The following is a 20,072-nucleotide window of genomic DNA, read 5'->3' as shown; positions in this document are numbered from 1 at the left end:
ATGCCTGGAGTTAGCAGATAGAGAGTCGATCATGTGTGATTAAAAATAAGGAGGCCAATGTCATTGGATTACAGGACACATGGAGGGGAGTAGGATACAAGAAGATAGGAAAGGAAGAAAGAGGCTAGGTTATAAAGGGTTTTGAATGCCAAATTTTGTATTTGATCCTGGAAACTATAGGGAGTCACTGGGGTTTTTTGGATAGATGAATGATATGGTCAAACCTGGGCTTTAGTAAGTGATAGCCCAGTGGAGGATGGACTGGAGTAGAGAGAGACTGGAAGTAGGGAAACCAACCAGTAAGTTATCGCAATAGTCCATGTAAAGATCAGAACGGCCTGCACCTAAGTATTTGTAGCATGAGAGGAGAAGAAACGTGTACCTATTCAAGAGATGTTACAAAGCAAAAATGAACAGGACTTGACAATTGATTGAATATGAAAAGTGAGTGAGAGAATGAGGAGTTCAGGATGGTATGTGGATTTTGAGCCTGGGTTACTAGATAGATAGCATTACCCTTGGCATTAATAGGGAAGTCAGGAAGAAAGAAAATGACTGTGTAGCTCTGATCTCAGGAGTGCAGCAGGGTTTCATCTGCCACAGCAGCTAAGTTTGAAGCCTACAATGGACAACCAGGGCAAGAATCCCAAACCAAAGAAGAGCCTGCGGTTCTGTTACTCTGAACCAACAGAGCTTTCCAGCTGGCTAACTGTGGTTGAATTCAATGGCAACATACTGGAACTTTAAACTTGGGACAAGCCAATAAGAATGTTGCATAGACCTAAACCTAGGTCAGGAACTTGCAGAGCTCAGACCAAGAGGGCAGTTATCAGACTTTGCCCTGGATCAAACCACTTCAGGAGCACTGAAAGTTTTCAGGTTCCCAGCTTGAGTTGTCCCTGAGATACTGGAATGATACAACACTCTGTACTCCTCTCTCCCAAAAAAAGCAGCAGAAAAACCCAAGAAGACAAAAGCTCAGTTTAGACATTTCCCCCGGAAGTACACTAGAGCCTGACCCTAACATAAAGTCTAAAGTGAGTAAAAAGGCTGGGAAAATGAGAAAATAAAAAAGAATTCCACCATAAAGAACTATTATGGTGATGGGGAACTTGAAACAAATCCAGGAGAGAATGACTTTAAAACATCTAGAAGCATAGCCTCAGAGAAAATTGCAGCTTGGGAATAAGGTGAACTAGAGTTCCTGGAAGAAATGAAGCAAGAGTTTAAAAAAAGAAGAAAAAGGACCCAAAAATGATTTAAAACAAAAACAACAAATGAGAATATCAATGGCAAAACTAGGAAAAGAAATGAGTTATAGAAGAAAGTTTTGGAAAGAGACTTAACAGCTTTAAACGATATGTACAAAATCTTAACTGAGATGGGAGGGGAGAACCTCTTTGAACATTATGGTAACTAGACTTTGCCCACACCACCTAAGATGGAAGCACCCATGTAAGAAACAGAAGGCTTCTGGGAAATGCCCCAACTGTGTGGGTGGAAACAACCTAATTTGAAATGGTTACATAGCAGGAACAAGCTGTGTCTTTATAATTAGCAGACTAAGACTTACCTGTGTCTCTTAGAACCAGAAAGCAAAGTAAAAATAGAAAGAACCCACTAGCGACCTTTTGAAAGAAATCACAAAATGAAAACTTTTAGGAATATCTTAGCCTCAAACCAGAGCTTCCAGATTAAATAAAAGATATTTCAAACAGCCAGAATGAAAGAAATCAAATATCAAGGGGTCAAGACCATATGGAATTTAGCACACACACCTCTCCCAAAAAGGTGTGGAGAGTTTGGAATGCAGTATTCCAGAAGGCAAAGAATATTGCCTTACAACCAAAAATAATTTATCCATAAAAACTAAATATAATCCTGTGGGGGAAAACCAGACCTTTAATGAAATTGAAGACTTCTAGCCATTTTTGATGAAAAGACTAGAACTGAATAGAAACTTTGAAATACAACATAGGAATCAAAAGAAACATAAACAGGTAAACATGATTGCTTATTATAAGGAACTATACAAGGATAAACTGTATTCTAATATGTGGAGAAGATATATGTATTGTCTCAAAATTTTATCATCATTAACAGTCTCAAAAAAAATCTCAGAGGAAGTTTTCCTAATTAGACAGAAGGCCTAGAAGTAGTTCTGTTATGTTTTAATGATCTGTAAAGAAAAATAGAAAGCAAGGCAGGAGGAATACACTGGGAATGTGCAAGGGTGATGAAAGTTAGTGGAAGTTATTTCACGTAATTATGATGCACAAGCAGAAATCTATACAAAGATGAAAGAGTACAGGGCAGCTGGTAGCACTTGAGCCTCACTTTCATCTGAATTTATCAAAGAAGAGGAGAAATATACAAAGAGAGTTGGGTGTAGAAATACATTTCATGCAACAGAGGAACAGGAATTAAATTAAAGAATAAGGGGGAAGGTAGGTTAAGGGAGGAACTGGTCTTAAGCAAAAACAAAAACAAAAAAAAACCTCTTACTAAGCAGGCTGGATTTTGAGGAAGGGGTTAATAGAAAAGAAGGAAAGAATTAGAGCTTGTTATTGGGCTATGGGTGACAGAAAGAGAAAAAGTGAGAGGAACGGAAGCAGATTGCACCAAACCTAGAGTACCCCGGTGTTAAGCTTATTCGTTTCACTACTCTCTTCTGCTTTATAAAGAATGGGTGGGAAACAAAGAGAAGAACAGTATAAGAGCACAGGATAGAGGGAAACACAAAATTAACAATCATAAATGTGAATGTGAATGGCATAAAATCAACCATATAATAAAAGAAGATAGCAGAGTAGATTAGAAAGCAGAATCCAATGATATTGTTTATAAGAAATATTGTAGGGATAGAAAGATACACATAAAACTACAATAGGTACTGCAGTAAAACCTTATGCTTCGGTAAAAATTTTTGAAAGGAGGGGCAGCTAGGTAGCACAGTGGATAGAGCACCAGCCCTGAAGTCAGGAGGACCTGAGTTCAAATCTGGCCTCATACCAAACAGTTGACACTTACTAGCTGTGTGACTCTAGGCAAGTCACTTAACCCCAATTGCCTAAAAAACAAAAACAAAAACAAAATTTTTAAAGGAAAGAGTAGACATCATGATTTCAGACAAAGCAACAGCAAAAAATAAACTTAATTAAAAGAGATAAGCAAGGAAAATACATTTTAATGAAAGGTACAGTTGACAATAAATTAAAATCAATATTATACATATATTTACCGCATAGTATAGTAACTAAATTCTAAAGGGAAAAGTTAAATGATTTATAGCTCAAAATAGTCAGTAAAATTAAAATGGTGGGGAGTGGGAGAGGGAACCTCTGCATACTCCTGTCAGAGTTAGAAAAACCTAAATTTTAGAAAAGTTAGATATGATAGATCTCAAGCAGAAGATTCTGGGAAGAGGTAGGAATAAGGCAGGAAATTACCTGGCTCTCCTAAATTCCCCCACAAATAATATAAAATAATGCTCAAAGTGAACTTTGAGCAGCAGAAATTGTTAAAAGTCAAGCTGAAGCAGTTGTCTGTCTAAGACAACACTCCCAGGGTGGTGGTTTGACTTGATTAAACAGCCCACACCTCTGAGTAGATACTGCTGAATTGACAAACAACATGACCTGAGGGCAGCTGTGTTCAGTGGCAATCTCACTTTTATCAACTTTTGCCTCATGGACAGTGTTGGAGTTGGACAGCTGGTCAGAAGAAGATTGCAGGGCCCCATGTAAATGCTACATGTTGGGCTCAGGTTGTTGACCTGACACAGTCCTGAGCTCTGGCTGAAAAGGAGCAAGTGCACACTGGTGAATATGGTTGTAGAGGGTAGAGAACCTGCTGACTGTGGGCATTTGGGGAGCCCCTGGTTTTGGTTTCAGGGCAGAGGGGTTGAGCTGAAGCTTATAGCTGTGGAAGGAACCATAGAGAACAAAAGCATTTGAAGTGACAGCATTGCTGGGGGCCCTGATCAGGTCTCAGGGTGGAGAGGAATACCTGAAGTCAGGCCTCCAGATAGAGCTCAGAAAACAATAACACAAGAACCTGGAAGCCTGAGATATTATACCCCATACCTCAGGACTAGACCCCAATTTTAACAGAAAATTAACAGACAAGAAATGAGCCAATACAATAAATAAACAAACAAAATAACAAGTAAGCAAAAGAGAAAGAACTCAATGATAGATAGCTACTATGGTGATAGAGATCTGGGTTCAAACTGAGAAGAAGATAGTGAAGTTAAAACAGTTATTTCTAACTCAAAGGAAAAAAAAATAATCACAAGCCCCAAAAGAGTTTTTGGAAGAGCTGAAAGAGGACTTAAAAATCAAATAAGAGAAGTTGAGGAAAATTAGGGAAAAAATAAGAGTAATGCAAGAAAATCAAGAAAATTCTGAAAAGAAAGCCAACCAATTGGAAAAAGAGATATAAAACTTAAGGAAGAAAATAACTCCTTAAAAATTAGCATTAAACAAGGGGAAGCTAATGACTCTGTAAGACGCCAAGAAATTATAAAACAAAGTCAAAAAATTAAAAATTGGAAAATAATGTAAAATAACTCCTTAGAAAAACAACTGACCTCAAGAACAGATTGAGGAGAGACAATTTAAGAATTGTTGAACTACTTGAAAGTTATGATTTTTTTAATTTTATAATTCATTTTGATTTATCAACAATCACTTCCATATGCTTTTCAGTTTAAAATTTTTCTCCCTGTTCCTCCCCAAGACAGCAGACAATCTGATATAGGCTATACATTTACATTCCTATTAAACATATTTTCACAATAGTGAAGTTGTAAGTAAAAATTAAAACCAATAGGAGGAACCATCAAAAAGAGGAAACAAAACTCAACAGAAGAGAAAAAAAAGACAGCAATTCAACTTTCACAGTTATGATTACTATCTGTGTCTTTTTCTCCATCCTTTTTCCCCCTTTTGCTTTTCTTTCTCCTTTCTCCTTTCCCCCCCTCACTAGTGTTTTGCTTTTGACCACCACCTCCTTCAGTCTCTCCTCCCTTCTATTATCCCTTTCCCTTTTCTTCCCCTTTACCCTTACTGCTTCTTCCCTCCCTTGTATCCCCCTCCTCTTTCTTTCCTGTTTTCCCTCCTACTGCCTACAAGGCAAGTTAGATTTCTACACCTAACTGATTATGTTATTCCCTTCTTGAGCCAAATCTGATGAGAGGAAGGTTCAAACAATGCTCACCCCCTCCCTTCTTTCCTCTGCTGTAATAGGATTTTGTGTCTTTTCCTGTAATGTAATTTACCCTTGTCTGCCTCCTCCTTTCTCAGTACATTTTCTAAGATCAGACTAATCCACTTACTTGGATCCATTTAACCCACTTGATTAGATTTTTTTTTATCATTACATCAAAGTCAACTAATATCCACCCCCTTTATGTATACTCTTTAACATGGTGTAATAACAATACAGTTCTCAAGAGTTGCAAGTGTCATCTTCCCTTGTAGGGATGTAAACAGTCTGCCCTTATTAACAACATTTTGTATCTTTCTGTCCCATTTACCTTTTTATGTCTTTCTTGAATCTTGTACTTGAAGATCAAATTTTTTGTTGAGCTCTGGTCTTTTTATCAGGAAGGTTTGGAAGTCCCCTATTTTGTTGAATATCCATCTCCTCCCTTGAAAAATCATGCTCATTTTTGCAGGGTAGTTGATCCTTGGCTGCAATCCAAGCTCCTTTGCCTTATGGAATATCATGTTCCACACAGAAGCTGCAAGGTCCTGTGTAATCCTGACTGTGGTTCCATGATATTTAAATTGTTTCTTTCTGGCTGCTTGCAGCACCTTCTCTTTCATCTGGTAATTTTGGAATTTTGCTATTATATTCCTTGGCGTTGTCAATTTGGGATCTCTTTCAGGTGGTGAGTGTTGCATTCTTTCTATGGTTATTTTACCTTCTGGTTCTAGGACTTCCAGGCAGTTTTCCTTTATGATTTCCTGAAAGATACTGTCCAGGCTCTTTTTTTCATCATGATTTTCAGGTAGTCCAATGATTTTTAAATTGTCTCTCCTGGATCGATTTTCCAAGTCGGTTGTTTTACCAATGAGGTATTTTATGTTTTCATCTATTTTTTCCTTTTTTTTTTCTGTTTGACTCATTCTTGCTCTCTCATAGAGTCATTACTTTCCATTTGTCCAATTCTAGCTTTTAACAGATTGTTTTCTTCTGTTAGTTTTTGTACTTCCTTCTTCAGCTGCCCAATTGTATTTTGAAGGGATTTGTTTTCTTCAGTGTACTTTTTTTTTTCAATTGGCCAACTGTATTTTTTAAGGAATCTTCTACTTCTCTCATTAGACTTTTAAAATCCTTCTTGAGCTCTTCTAAGATGGGTTTTTGGGCTTCAGACCAGTTCATATTTCCTTTTGATGTTGCAGATGTGGGTTTGTTGACAATGTTGTCCTCTTCAGAATTTCTGACTTGATCTTCACTCTTCTCATAATATGAATCTATGGTATATTTCTTTTTACTCATGGTTTCTTTATTCCCTGGACTTTAAAGAGATTGAGCTCTCCTTCTGGAGAACTGAGGGCACTGACCCAAGTTTCTTGTGTTGGGAGCCTAGGTCTTGGTCACTGGCTTTGTGCGCTGGGGCCTCTTGTGTTGGCAGTTGGAGGCTGTAGGGTTTTGGCAGCTTTCCTCATGTTGGGCTGGAATCAGCAAGGCTGGAACTTTCAGGCAATTCTAGGTTGCCTGCTTTTTCCCTTCCTTTAGCTTTCTTCCATTCCTTTTAGATGGGTGCTGCAGGATCTTTATCTGCCTGGGGCCCCTTGCAATGTGTCAGCCCTCGTTTCTGCTAATGCACTGGGAGACTCCTTTGTGGTAGAGTGCCAAGGCACCTGGTGGTTTTCTGAGCTGGTTTCCACTGGTTCCCCCACCCTCACTAAGGCACTTGGAGGTCCAGGTGCTAGTGTTTGCCTGCCCTACCACCTGGGCTTCAGGATCTCCTCCTCATTGACAGTTGGAGGCTGTAGGGTTCTGACAGTTTACCTGGTGTCAGGTTGGAATCAGCAAGGCTGGGACTTTAGGAAGACTCTAGGTTGCTTCCTTCATCTTCTTTCAGATGAAAGCTGCAGGGTGCTTATCTGTCTAGGGTTCTTCGTAGTGCTACTTCCCTTATTTTTGCTGAGGCACTGGGAGACCTGTTTGCTGGGCTACTGCACTGCTGTTCCCCGTCTTTCTTCTAGTTTAGCTGTTCCAGGGTTTGTTTGTTTGTTTTCTGGGGTGATATTTTCTGGGTTTTCAGAGGTTGATAGGGCAGGGTGAAAGTGACTACCTTTTTTTACTCTGCCATCTTGTCTCCTGGAAGCAGAAGCCTGAGACTTTTTTTTTTTCCTCACATTGCCAATTATGGAAATTGTTTTGCTTGGATAGAGGAACTGCTAAGACACATTTTCTTATTTTTGCTTTCCAAATGGAGGCAGGGAGGGAAAGAAAGCATATCTTCATGAAAATAAAATTTAATTAAAACTTAAATGAATAAAAATTATAATATGGAAGGTTTATGAGAAATTCAGAAAGGCTTGTAAGAAATGAGAAATAGGAAGAGACAATGAAAGAAGACTTATAAGGAAGCATAGAAAAGATAGATAGCTGTCAACAACTCACTTCTTAGTATTAATTACATAAGCTTTTTTGAAATGGAAATTTATTTCTATGTAGGTTGAAATCTCTCTAACATTCTACTGGGCACATGATATCTCTTTTTCACTTCTTATTTTGCTTTTATGTTTTAATATTTAAGTTTGTAATATGTCCCTTTTCTTATTGTATATTTAAGTTTTAGTATTTAATTCTAAAATGAAATAGATAAAAAAGAAACAAATAAGATTATCCTGGAAGAAACAGACAAAAAACAAATACTATTGGTTCCCTAATGAAATGAAGGAAACCCAAACCAGATAAGAAGGGTAGCTGCAATCTACTGCAATTAATAGCCCTGCTTTTCCAGGTAATATTTAAGGAAAGGGAAAGGCAATGAATATTACTAGTAGATTGTCTGCTTACCCACAACCTAATTGTCTTTGGGGGGAAAATTAGATGAACAGAAAAAAGAAAAAAAAACAGATAAACCTTGAGGGTTCAAAGAAGTGTGTCACTGCAATGCATGGGCAGCCCAGGAGGAACCCCTCATGTGGATTTTTTTCTTATGATCTAATAGTGCTAGAAGACAATAGGGAATTGGGATATTTGAGAAGAGAAATTGTGGTGCATTTGCTTCTCCTTGTCCGATGTCCAATGTTTCTCCCGTCATTAGTCAGGAAAGGGAGGTAAATTATGAGGAGATCAAGTCAATGAACAAATGCTTTTTATTGTGTCCATGCAGAAACTGGCCCAGAAAGGTTAACTGATTTACTGGCACAACTTCTTAGTCACTAAGCTAGGACTCAGAAGTGAAATTGGCACAGGACAATCAGACTTCATGGAAAGCAAATGTATCTCCTTTGCCCTGGATCCACTCCCCGCAGTCAGTGCCCCCCATCACCACCACCTTACCTGCAATCCCGAGATTCTGTGGCTGTCCCAATCTTCTTCTGCACAAATCTGCCAAGCCACCAGAATTTCCTCTGCTCTGGGGAAGTGTCATATACAGGACACTCTCCATAAAAGGAGGAAGTTGGTGTTTGGAGAAAGATGAGAGTTACTAAGATATCAAACACCACTCACTATCTCCATCCTCAGCCTTAATTCTCCCCAGTCACTATCTTCTTTTACATCTTTTACACCATGCCCTTCAGAAGCGTCTTCCACACTAAACAAACACTTTTATTTTCCATTATTTCCCCTTCTATTCTTTCATCTTCTGGTGATCCCTGAGTTTTTTCCTAAAGTCACTCTTTCCTTTGGTACTCTCTTCAAAGATGGCTGATCCTTCAACTGTCTACATCCCCAGAACCACGAGGACCACAGGAGGACTAGAAAAGCATTTTAGACCCCTCTACCACTGTCATGCCTTTCCTTTGCCACTACCACTCAGTACTGGACATCTTCTCATTGTTTAGGTTTTACTAAGTCTTCTCCAGATTTTAGGAGTTGTCCCCTATCAATGTCCATGTCATGCTCTGTCTTTCCCAGCACATTCAGGACCTCACTCATAGACTTCAACGCCAGTCCAGTACTTGTATGGTTTTCAATACTCTCTCTCCTACCTTGTTTCTCACCCTCCTTAACTCGTGTGCTTGCAGTCTTGGTTTGCCTTATACACAACAGGCCACAACTTCAAACCTCTTCTCCCCCAATCACACTCATGTTAAACTGAATTTTCTCCAAGTACCAGAATTCCTAGTTATAGCTCTGACTTGACTGATACCGATAGCTTGAGAGCCAAGTGCAGGAAGGAAGCACATTAAGCCCATTCTGAGCACCAAATTTTGGGCTCAGTCCCTTCCCTTGAGAGCTTCCACAAGAAATATAAGCTCAGCCTCAGTTATTCCCAAGTGGAGAGGATTTAACCAGGGGAGGGGAAAATAAGCAGTGACCACTCCACTCGTGCTGAAATAGTGGGAAGTTTATTGTAAGGGGAACCAGGGGGGAAGAAACACACCATTCTGAGAGAATCTTCATGCAAGGAAAGTGGCTGTAATAACCCCAGGCAAGGAGACCATGGCAGGGGTCAGCAGAGGGAAAGGATTTTTCTCATCAGACACGAGATCCAGTAAGTTGTCCTCTGGCCTTAAATGGCTTCAAGCAGAAGAAAAAGAAGGGCAAGAGGGTCTTCTGTCAGGGGAAAATGCAACAAATAAGGCTGCCATCTTTGTGAGCTGTTCTGATATTCAGAATCTTATGTATTATTCCATTTCTTTCTCATCCAACCAATCTAATCCTATCAGTCAGGCTCTTATTCCTTTTGGGAGCTATGGTAGAACATGAGTGTAGCTTCAGATGAACACTGGCCTAGGTGTCTTTCTGAAGTTATTTTATGTCTCTAAATTTTTAGGAGTCTTTGTTTCACATTTTAGGATTCAGGGCTCTAGGTTCCAGGATATTGGCATGAGAACATGAACCTCATCCTGCCAGCAACTACATATTAGTCTGATATCTCAGGAATCTCTACACCAAGCCTTCTCTCCACCCCACCCCTCACCAGATCTCCTGTAGGTGTTATGGTCCCTGAGTAGAATGCAAGTTCCTTGAGGATAGACACTGAGTCACGGGTTACTATAGATACTCACAATGTTTAATATGGAGCCTGATAAATAATAAGCACTCAGTCAATGCATTCTCCCCTGCAAGTGTTCTAGATTCTAAAATTCTTAGATTCTCTGTTCCCCCCAAAAAATTTGCAAATTTAGTGAATCAAAAGAGAATCTGTAGCTTTCAATGCAACACTTATATCCTTGGAGGTGGAGGGAAGTTATTCTCCATGCAGTGAATAATTTCACAGTAACAGTGGCGTTCTCACTGTTTTAAAGAAAGAACATGTGTCTCAGCTTCACAGTCAAGGTGAATGAAAGTAACAGGGGGGCTTTCACCAATTTTTATTTTGGAAAAGAAAGGCATCTTCTAGAGGCAAGGCTGAGGGAACTGGAATAGGTCTACACAGTCACTGCTCAATCTCTTCATAGTGCAGTGACTCTGATAAGAAAGTACTGGGCTTCACAAGAGAAACAAATAGCAGTGTTCGGTGAGATAGACCTCCCTATACGCTGACATTAGCATCATCATCATCATTAAATTAATCACTCTTTCAATTTTAAGAAAGGCAGAATACTTGAGAACATGGGACAACCTAGTTTCCATAGCTCAGGAAACCGTTGAATACACCGTGGACTGTGCCCAGCCCCTTGGCAGTCAGAGGGCTGGAGGCTCTGAACCAGGATTTTTCTGGGAATTCTAAGAAGTCTAAGGAGCAGTCACCCACCTGCTGCTTTGACTCAGTTCTCAGTCACTCCACTGGGGAAGAGGGCAGGTTAGAACTATAAGAAAAAATTAACAATAAGTAGTCAAGACTACTAGTTCTTCTTGGTATGAAATCCTTAAACCTCCAGTTCAACAATGGCACAAAGGAAATTAGTCTGGGTAACTCAGCCAATTATAGATAGAAGAGAAAGACTGGTAAGAGCAGATACTTACCAAGCAAGCTGCCTACCAGTGGTGAAGGCACCAATCCTACTGCAGTTCTGATCAAAGTGTGGGATAGATGAGCATGAGAGCATCAGGAAAGTGAACAGGGCCAAAGGTGGCAAGAGGGGTCATCACCAAGCCTAGATGACCTGGGAGTTGGCCTATGGATCCATCACACTTGAAAATGTTTGGCTCAGTTTGACCTCACAGACAAGAAGTAGCCCACAGGGTGCATGCCAGAAGTGTAAGGAATCTTAGACACGATCTCACCTATCCGCCACCATCTTGAAGAGGGGAAGGGGCTCATCCCATTCCATGCCATAAGTCAGACACCAAGCATAGGCCAGTTCGCCAGTCTTGGGACTCCTAGTCAAGTCCTCTTTGCACTGTCTAAAAATAACAGATCTGACTTTAAGTAACCAGACCAAATCTTCACCCTTACTAATTCATTGATCACCAACTCAGCCAGTTTGCTCATAGAATTAGATATAGCTTTTAGTGCCAGTCCAAAGAACCCCTAAAAAGAGAAGAAACTGAGTGACAGAGTGTTGCCAGTTGGCTGAGGATCCCAGGTAAATCCCCTCCCTCCAGAAGCTTCCTAACCCTATGGGAAACAGCTCAGCAGGCCCCAGGGAAGTGCTATGTGGCAGGATTTCTCTGTCCCTGTGAGAAGTCTCACTAACTCAGCCAGGAAAACATAACTGAGACCTGAGGTTGGGTGCTTCTGAAAAGTGAACCAGAGAGAAATCCTCTTGTATCGGGATATTCATTTATAGGATTCCTAATTGGAAGAGTCTTTCAAAGTCATTTAGGGCAACTCTGCACCAGACACTGAGGAGAAACTTGAGGAATTCTTAGGGAATGGAACAACATTCACTCAAATCTCCTTCATTTGTGGAGGTGAGGAAACAGAGAGTCAGTGGATCATCCAAGGTCACAGAGATGTTAAGTAGTTGAACAGAGGCTGAAGCCCACATGTTCTGGCCCCAGCTGGAATTCCACTTCCATTCTTGCTCTGCTTGCCCAAAGAGAGTAGCGTGTATTAGATAGAGGTAGGGACAGCATGAGAACATTTTGCATCATATTTTTGAGCTGGTTTGGGAGCAGAGCTAGAAGCCTCCTAAGCCAGAATGGAACAATTATCCCAAAAGTCTGTCTTTCTGATGCCAGAGTCCCAGAGAAGCTTCATTCTTGTTTTCAGAAAATGATTATAAAGTAACTATTGTGAGCAGAGAAGTATTCTGGATCCTGAAGGATCAATAAAGGCCCCACACCCGTGAAGCTCACAGTCTAATAGACTGTGGATCATGTGTGCATCTCCTACTAGAGAAGAAAGTAAGGAAGAGACAAATCAGGCATTGGTAATAACAATCTCAGAGGTTTGATAGGGCTAGACAGTTATAGAAGGCACTTTTTCCTGTGTGACCCAATTCAGAATAATTATGATGGCTTTGTGGCAAAAGTTGACCTGTTTTATAAAAACTTGAATCAGGCTCCCAGAGGAATGGGGACTGGGCTGATGTCCAATGGAGAAGAAATGACAAAACGAGCACAAATCTATGTCTCCCACGTCATCATTTTCTGTGTTGTCTGAGATGCTTACAACAATTCAAGGAAAAGACACTATGGTCCAGCTCCTCAAGACCTTAGTATGCTTTTAAATCTTCTCATTTGAAGCATACAGTCTCCAGGCCAATCCTGAAATCATTCCTGTTAGTCTTTTGCCCCTGTCCTGGCCCACATCACTCCCTCCGTTGCAGTTAGGCAAGCCTTCTTTTCTGTTCCCTTTCTTGGAAGAAATTAGCTTTTCTTCAGCACAGTCTCCAGACCTCATTCATTTCCCCAGTCCTCCCACTCCATATTACATGGTGCCCTTAGTATTATGATATTTCTCTGACTGAGATAGAAAATGTCCATTTTGCAAGCTACCCCAGGAGCCTTTTGGGGATTTGATGTCCCAGAGAAGACGTGAAATGAGATCTTCTGTGACCCAGGAGAGTGCCCCATCCTCCTTTGTGGACCTTGGGGTGAGGGATTGGAAAGACAAAAGTATATTTACCAAGCACATGAATTAGAGACTACCATGGGGACCCCACAGCTCTTGGGTGACTCATGTTCCCTTGGCTGAGATTTTAAGAAGTCAAGAGCTTACATCACATTTGGAAACAACCAAGTGAGCTTCTCCATCTTCATTCTTTTCAGTTGTAATTTCATGTGACATGTTTGCATTTAGAGAGATATCAATCATATCGAAAATCAATCTAAAGAAAGAAGATATGAAATATTGAAAAAGAACCTAATGTCATCATGGAAACTAAAGAGAGAGGAAGGTAAACTGAGGACCCAAACTCAGGAAAACAGTACCAATCCTGGACATCTCCCACATTGACTCAGCTTGAGACTCCCTTTGCAAGCCTTTCCTGCTTTAACAAAGCACTTTCCTATTCATTCTCTTATTTGGTTCTCACGAGAGACCTGTTTGGTTGACAGGCTCAATGTTATCATCCCCATTTTACAGACAAGCAAACAAAGGTTTTGCATATTGCTCAATATCACAGGGAAAATCCTTGCCTCGAGATTCTGCTGCTTCCCCCTACTACGGCAAGAAAGAAATATGGTCAGTTCCAGTTTCTTCTTCCCTATACAAACAAGAAATGGGGTGCTGGCCAGAGAAATAATTAGCATCCCAATATGAAGAGAATGAGATATTAAGAATTATGATACTCCTAATCATGTACATAAAGCCATTTTTTATCTTACTCTGAAATGACCCTAAAAGAAAAAGAGCAGCTTTGCATCTTGTCATTAAACTGTTTCTTCCTGATCTCCATCAAAGAAGATGAGCAGAATGAGCTCACAGGAATGATAGCAGTCATAGGAATTCTGCACACTTCCCTGGTGATTCTTGATTGCCAGAGCACTTTCCTTCCAATAACCCTGTGAGACAGTGTGCCTCCCTCCATTCTCTTTGCCTTGCTCACTTACCTACTTCATCCTAGTGGATTTGCTCAGGAAACACTGTAACTATAGAGATCTGGTTGTGCCATGCGAATACCCCCTCCAAGGTTTCACATGCCATTGAATGGACCTTGCAGAATGCAAAAGAATCACTTACATGTTCAACCTCAGAGAGATATCCAAGGGCACCCTGAGAGAGAGAGGTTCCATGTGTTTTGATTTTCTTGAAGGGAAATTTTCATAAATTGGGCATTTTTAATGTTGAACCTGCACAGAGAAGCCACAGTGAGAGAGATGCCAATAATTGATAATTTTTATAGACCTAACCATTTCCCGATACATCTTGAACCCCAAACCCAACTTTCCCAAATGTCATTCTTCTCTTAAACAGATAGGTTGTCTCTAATGACAGAAAAAGAGGGTATTTTCACCCAAATGAATCACAGATTTTGAACCAAGACATTGGTGTGCAGTCATAATCCGATGTCTAATCCAGGCAATCGAGATCACCATGGGAAATGGAAGCATGATTAAGCAGATCCAGTGGAGGAGGGTCCAGTTGTCAATATCCCACTTCCCTCCCTGTCTCCTGTGGTTTGCCCCATTGCCCTATGGATGGGTTCTTGAACAGACCCCTCCACTCAAACCCTTTTCTAAGCTGTGCTGTCCTCAGTCCCTCTCTGGGAGATTGCCTGATGCCCACATTTGAATTGGAGTGTGACTTTATCAGTAAGACAGACTCACAAAACTAATTTCCCATAGAAACTAGACAATAGATTCAGCACATCTCCAAGAATTGCTGTTTCCTTAATTTCATTTATCAAGTCTACCTGGCTGAGGTCTTTTAAAACATTTGTCAGAATATTCTGCAAACCTGGAATATAATTTCAAGTTTGACTCTTGCTTACAGAGGAAGGAGAACAGGCTGATGTCATGGCAGCAGCCTTGGATTTGGAGTCCAAGAAAGTGGATTTGAAGCCCAGCTCTGCTGACTAGTTCCTACTTAGTTGTCTGGTTCTCTCTGGGTCTCAGGTTTCTCTGCAACCAAGTGAGACACTGAATTATTCACCCTCCACTGTCCCTCACAACTCTATTAGCTTTGCTCCTATGATGCTAGAAACAGGTTGGTCTCATTCATTTTCTTTTTTCTCTCTCTCTCTTTTTTTTTTAGGCAATTGGGGTTAAGTGACTTGCCCAGGGTCACAAAGCTAGTAAGTGTCAAGTGTTTGGTCTGAGGCTGGATTTGAACTCAGGTCCTCCTGACTTCAGGGCCTGTGTTCTATCCACTGTGCTACCTAGCTGCCCCATGTCTCATTCATTTTCAAGCCCCATATCTCAACATCCAATGCCTGAGCACTTTCAATGGCACTCTCCTCTAGCCCCAGCAGCCTACTCATAGGTCCTGTGGAAGTAGAAGGATCTTACTCTTCTCTTTAAACTCTAGAAATGCCTAGGCAGCTAAGTGGCATGGCGGAGAGAGGCCTGGGCCTGGAGTCAGAAAGACATGAATTCAATCCTAGCTTCAGACACTAATTGTGTGACCCTGGCTAAATCACTTGACCTCTGTTGATGTCAGTTATGTCACTTTCAAAATGGGGACACTAAGAGCTCCCACCTCCAAGGATTGTAAGGCAGTTAGCATACTGCCTGGCACTACAGTCAACACCGCATAAATGTTCGCATAGTCAGCACCATCTCAACGTCTGTGGTGATGAGGATATTTGAGGAGGAGGTTATATGTGAATCAGTAGGCCCTTCTCTTCCTCTCCTCTTCCCCTGGACTGGCTCCAAGGTTTTGCCAATCGTGGTCTCACCAACAACCTCCTCCCATCCTACCTCCCAAGGTCACAGACATCTCCTATTCTTATTGCCCTCTGTCCCAGTGGTCTTTTCACTTCAGGCCTGGGGTCTCCTGGAAAGGGATCAGGCCTAAGTAAGATGGGAACTTACTAACAGCAACCTCTGAGATGACCTTTGAGCCTTGTTCTTCCTCCTGGGCCAAGCTCAGTGTGAACTGGCCACACAAGAGCACAAGTCCTAACAGCATCAGGGTCTTCATGTCTAATATGCAAAGAAGAAACCATTATTTTGGACAATATATTCATTAGGACACAGCTTGAAAATAGGATTCTCCCTCTATACATGCTTAGGATTGTTAGAATTCTCTAAAGAATCACATGGTTAGTTCTATTCAGACTAAGGCAAAGATAAAGACTTAAAACAACATGGTGACTAAAGAAGAGAAGAAATCCATGTCCCTTCCACCTCCAAACCCCTCCCAGTACTTCCAGCTGAGGACAATTTCTCTCCTGAACCTCCGTGTGGAATATTTGAGGGAGCACAGTGGGGTACTGTCACACACACACCTATCTTAGACCCTTCCCACATGACATGTTTCTCTATACAAAATGGATGAAAACCCCTTGAGTTTATCAGTCTTTCTTGAATCCATATTTTCATCTGTTGCCAATCCTTACGAAGAGAATTCCAGATATTTCTGATTTGCCATGCAGAGTACCATTTTCACTTTTTTTTTTAAATTAAAACCACTGATTTCATGTTTCTAGCAACTCCCTATAATATTATCAGTGCCTGCTTCCTATGACTCTCCTCTAATTCTCCTGGGGTTCCCATGAAGTCATGTTACTGTCAGAGCTGCATAGTCAGACAGGATGCGTGGTGTGGGGTAAATGACCTGGGAGTCAGAGGTCCTAAGACCCTCCTGCATCCCTAACACTGACTCTGCATCAGGAATTATACTGTTGCATGGTCCAACTCTGACATTCTAGGATCCCAGTGGTACAAACCTCAAGGTCTTGGACAAATGTCTGGAAATCAATTCATGGCCCAATGATTTTTATTCTGTTTGCAGCCCCTTTCTGAATATACAAGCAAGTGCTTGGGCTCCAGTCAAAGTCACTCACTCTGTAGCTTGGATCAAGTAGGGTATAAGCCTTACACTTCATCCTGATAGCAAGTAAACTGAGTCAACTAGAGCTTTAGAGGTTTCATCCTTTAGCTCAAAGAGAAAGCTCTTATGGAGAAATCTTCCAGTTCCTCATTTCTAAAGTCCTAGGACATTTAAATTGAATTTTTGACCAACATGTCCAAACCACACGGGAGCTTAGAGAAGATCTAGTCTAACCATCTCATTTTATAGAGAAAAAAACTAAGACTCCAGGAGAGGAAGGGACTTGACCAAGGTGACCCAGTCAGGTTTTAGCAGCATCTATGTCACTTACAAAGCAATATTGGTCAATTTTTACAATTCCAGCAAACGTTTATTGTCCTTGGAATCCATCAACCCTGTTTGATTTAAAAGAGCCTCACTAAGACTCATTGCAGATAACCAAATGGATCACAATATAATCCTTGAGAAGTTCTTTATTTTAATATTCATCCTGATATCATATAATGCCGATAGCATTCTAATACTCTAAGCTAGGAGTAGAGGCCTACAGAGGTTCAGGCCAGGATGGTCTTTAAAGGCCACTTTTGGATATGTGAGGGAAAAGTACTTCCTGCCCTCAGCCCTATGGCCCACAAGAGGGTAGAACCAGGCTGTTGGGTTTCACCTGGATCTCTCCAAGGAGTCTCAGCAGGAATCTGAATTTCCTTCTCTTCCTCCTCCTGTAAGACTCTGCCTACCAGGGCCCCTTATATAGCAAGACTAGCCAGATGAAGCTGGAAACTCACAGTCTCATGACAGATTTCAAAAAAGTGGTTTGCAACATGGTACTTGTGATGCTTCCAAGCATACTCCAAAGTCAATAATTGATGATCACATTGCCAGATGGGAGAGGCAAGATGAATGACAGGCATATTAAAGGCATGTCAATGTTAGTCTGTCTGTCATTCCAGACTTTAAGCTTGAATGAAGAGGGCCGGAGGGGGAGGGTCCTCCTTTTGTGAGTAGATTTCCTGTAACATGGGGCAGCTGGGTGGCGCAGTCAATAGAGCACTGGCCCTAAAGTCAGGAGGACCTGAGTTCAAATCCAGCCTCCGACCAAACACTTGATAATAACTAGATGTGTGACCTTGGGCAAGTCATGTAAGACCAATTACCTTAAGGAAAAAAAAAAGATTTCCTGCAGCAAGAAGGATGAGATTTAGGCCAAGGAGAGAGGGAGCCTGAAGTAGTTCGTCAGGTGGGTCTGAGCCTCCAAGTAGGGAATTTGCTTTCCATTCTGACCTTTGTGTCATTCTATGTGGGAAGATGCATTTTCATCATGGAGAGAGGATTTGTCACTGTAGTTATAATGGATGAATTACTCAGGGAAGTAGACTGGCAACTGGCTTTTTATTTTAACCCTTCTCAGCTATGTCAGTTGATATTTCCTGATTTTTGGAGAGATTGTAGGGAGGAGGAATCATAAAAGTGGCCTCAGCCTTGGTGCAGGTATGCAGGCCTCTTTTTTATATTTCCCAGATCTAAAAAAGAAAGTGGATAAGAGGTTTGTCTCACCCAAATCTCTAACAATTCACAGTAATTAGCTAAGGTCTTCTTTGATCCAGGACCTCATTAAATTATCCCTACCCCCTCTCCTCCAAATTATTTACATCTTTTAATTGTGTCCCCAAAATCTCCAATTAATAATGTATTTGGGTTGAGGACTAGGTCAAAGTTACTAGTATCTATGCAAATTGGGGATCCTAGCATGATAGGATTTAATGTATTTCTTATTAGTAGAAAAGTTAGATTGGAATACAGATCCTTACCATGTAATGTTGGAAAACAACTTCAGTTTCAAGAAGGAAATCCCTAGAAGCCAGTGGATAGTTCAAGAGCCTGAATATTAGGAAGAAAGAAAAGTGTGAGGGCGTTGAAATCTCGTTGACCACCAGCATGACCCAAGCAAAGCCCTTCACTTCTCTAAGTCTATTTCCTCTTTTACAAGACGAGGGTCTTGCACTCCATAATATGCAACTATTTTTTCCGATGTCATTCAAATGGCGCCACAGAGGTATATGGCAGTTGACACAGGCTAAAGCTGAGGAGAAACAGCAGGGAATAACCTCATTCTCTCCCTCCATCCCATCCCCTTGTTGTTTAGTTATTTTCCATCATGTCAAATACTCTGTGACTCCATTTGGGGTTTTTTTTGGCAAAGATACTGGAGCGGTTTGCCATTTCCTTGTCTAGCTCATTTTACAGATGAAGAACTAAAGCACACAGGGTTGAGTGACTTGCCCAGAGTCACACAATTAATAACTGTCTGAGACCACATTTGAACTCAGGAAGATGAGTCTTCCTGACCCCAGGCCCAGCACTCTATCTACTGCACCAGCACATAGCTGCCACTCCACTCCCATCATACCCCTAGATCCCAGTATAGTCCCTTGCATGAATATGGTCATAATAATGAATTGTGACATATAAAAGTTCAAGAGACATAGTTTCTGGGTAATTAATCATTTTATTAATCATGCTAACAGATAACTAATAAAAGGAGTCAGTATCAATCTAGAGTGTCAAAGCCCTCATGTAACCTACTCAATGCTTATAGGCTCTTGGAACTGTGGGTGTTCTTGAGGGGGAAACCATATTTGATTGGTTAACAGTTGAGAAGAAGAATTAATATGATAATGAGAGGAGGGCTTATTCTATTGAGATGTTAAGGGACATGACTCTCATCACTCAGTCTTGGACAAAGAGACTTATCACCCCCACTTGGGGCCATCTAGACAAAGGGGGTCCACCTCTATCCAGACCTGGCTGAGTGGAACCCAGTGGGTCAGAATTCACCTTAGATTGAATATTTTGTAAATTTTTCTGGTTGGGTAGGGGCTCCTACCCAGGATCAAAAAGCATGCAAGCCCAGGATTTCAGCAATGTCGTCCATCAACAATGTTCTCAAGTTCAATGCCTGAAACAACCTTAACAATTTTAGAAAAGAAAAGAGAAAGTATTGTACTTGTGGTTTTGAAACTCCTAATTCCCTACTTTCCTACTGCAGGATGTCAGTTCCTTTCCATTACACAGAGAAGTCTGTGGCTGACCACAGTGGAGAGATCCT

General features: G+C 41.0%; 1 pseudogene; it reads right to left on the bottom strand.

Annotated features, from left to right (window-relative positions):
- Positions 1-3,749: 3,749 nt before the first annotated feature.
- Positions 3,750-16,114, bottom strand: LOC144455702 (latherin-like; annotated as a pseudogene).
- Between the last annotated feature and the right edge of the window lie 3,958 nt (positions 16,115-20,072).

Source organism: Phascolarctos cinereus, unplaced genomic scaffold (assembly GCF_003287225.1).
Source record: "Phascolarctos cinereus isolate Bilbo 61053 unplaced genomic scaffold, phaCin_HiC Scaffold_2;HRSCAF=192, whole genome shotgun sequence".
Taxonomy (NCBI): Eukaryota; Metazoa; Chordata; class Mammalia; order Diprotodontia; family Phascolarctidae; genus Phascolarctos; species Phascolarctos cinereus.
Note: the sequence above shows the minus strand (reverse complement) of the source record. Positions and strands in the feature narration are given on the sequence as shown.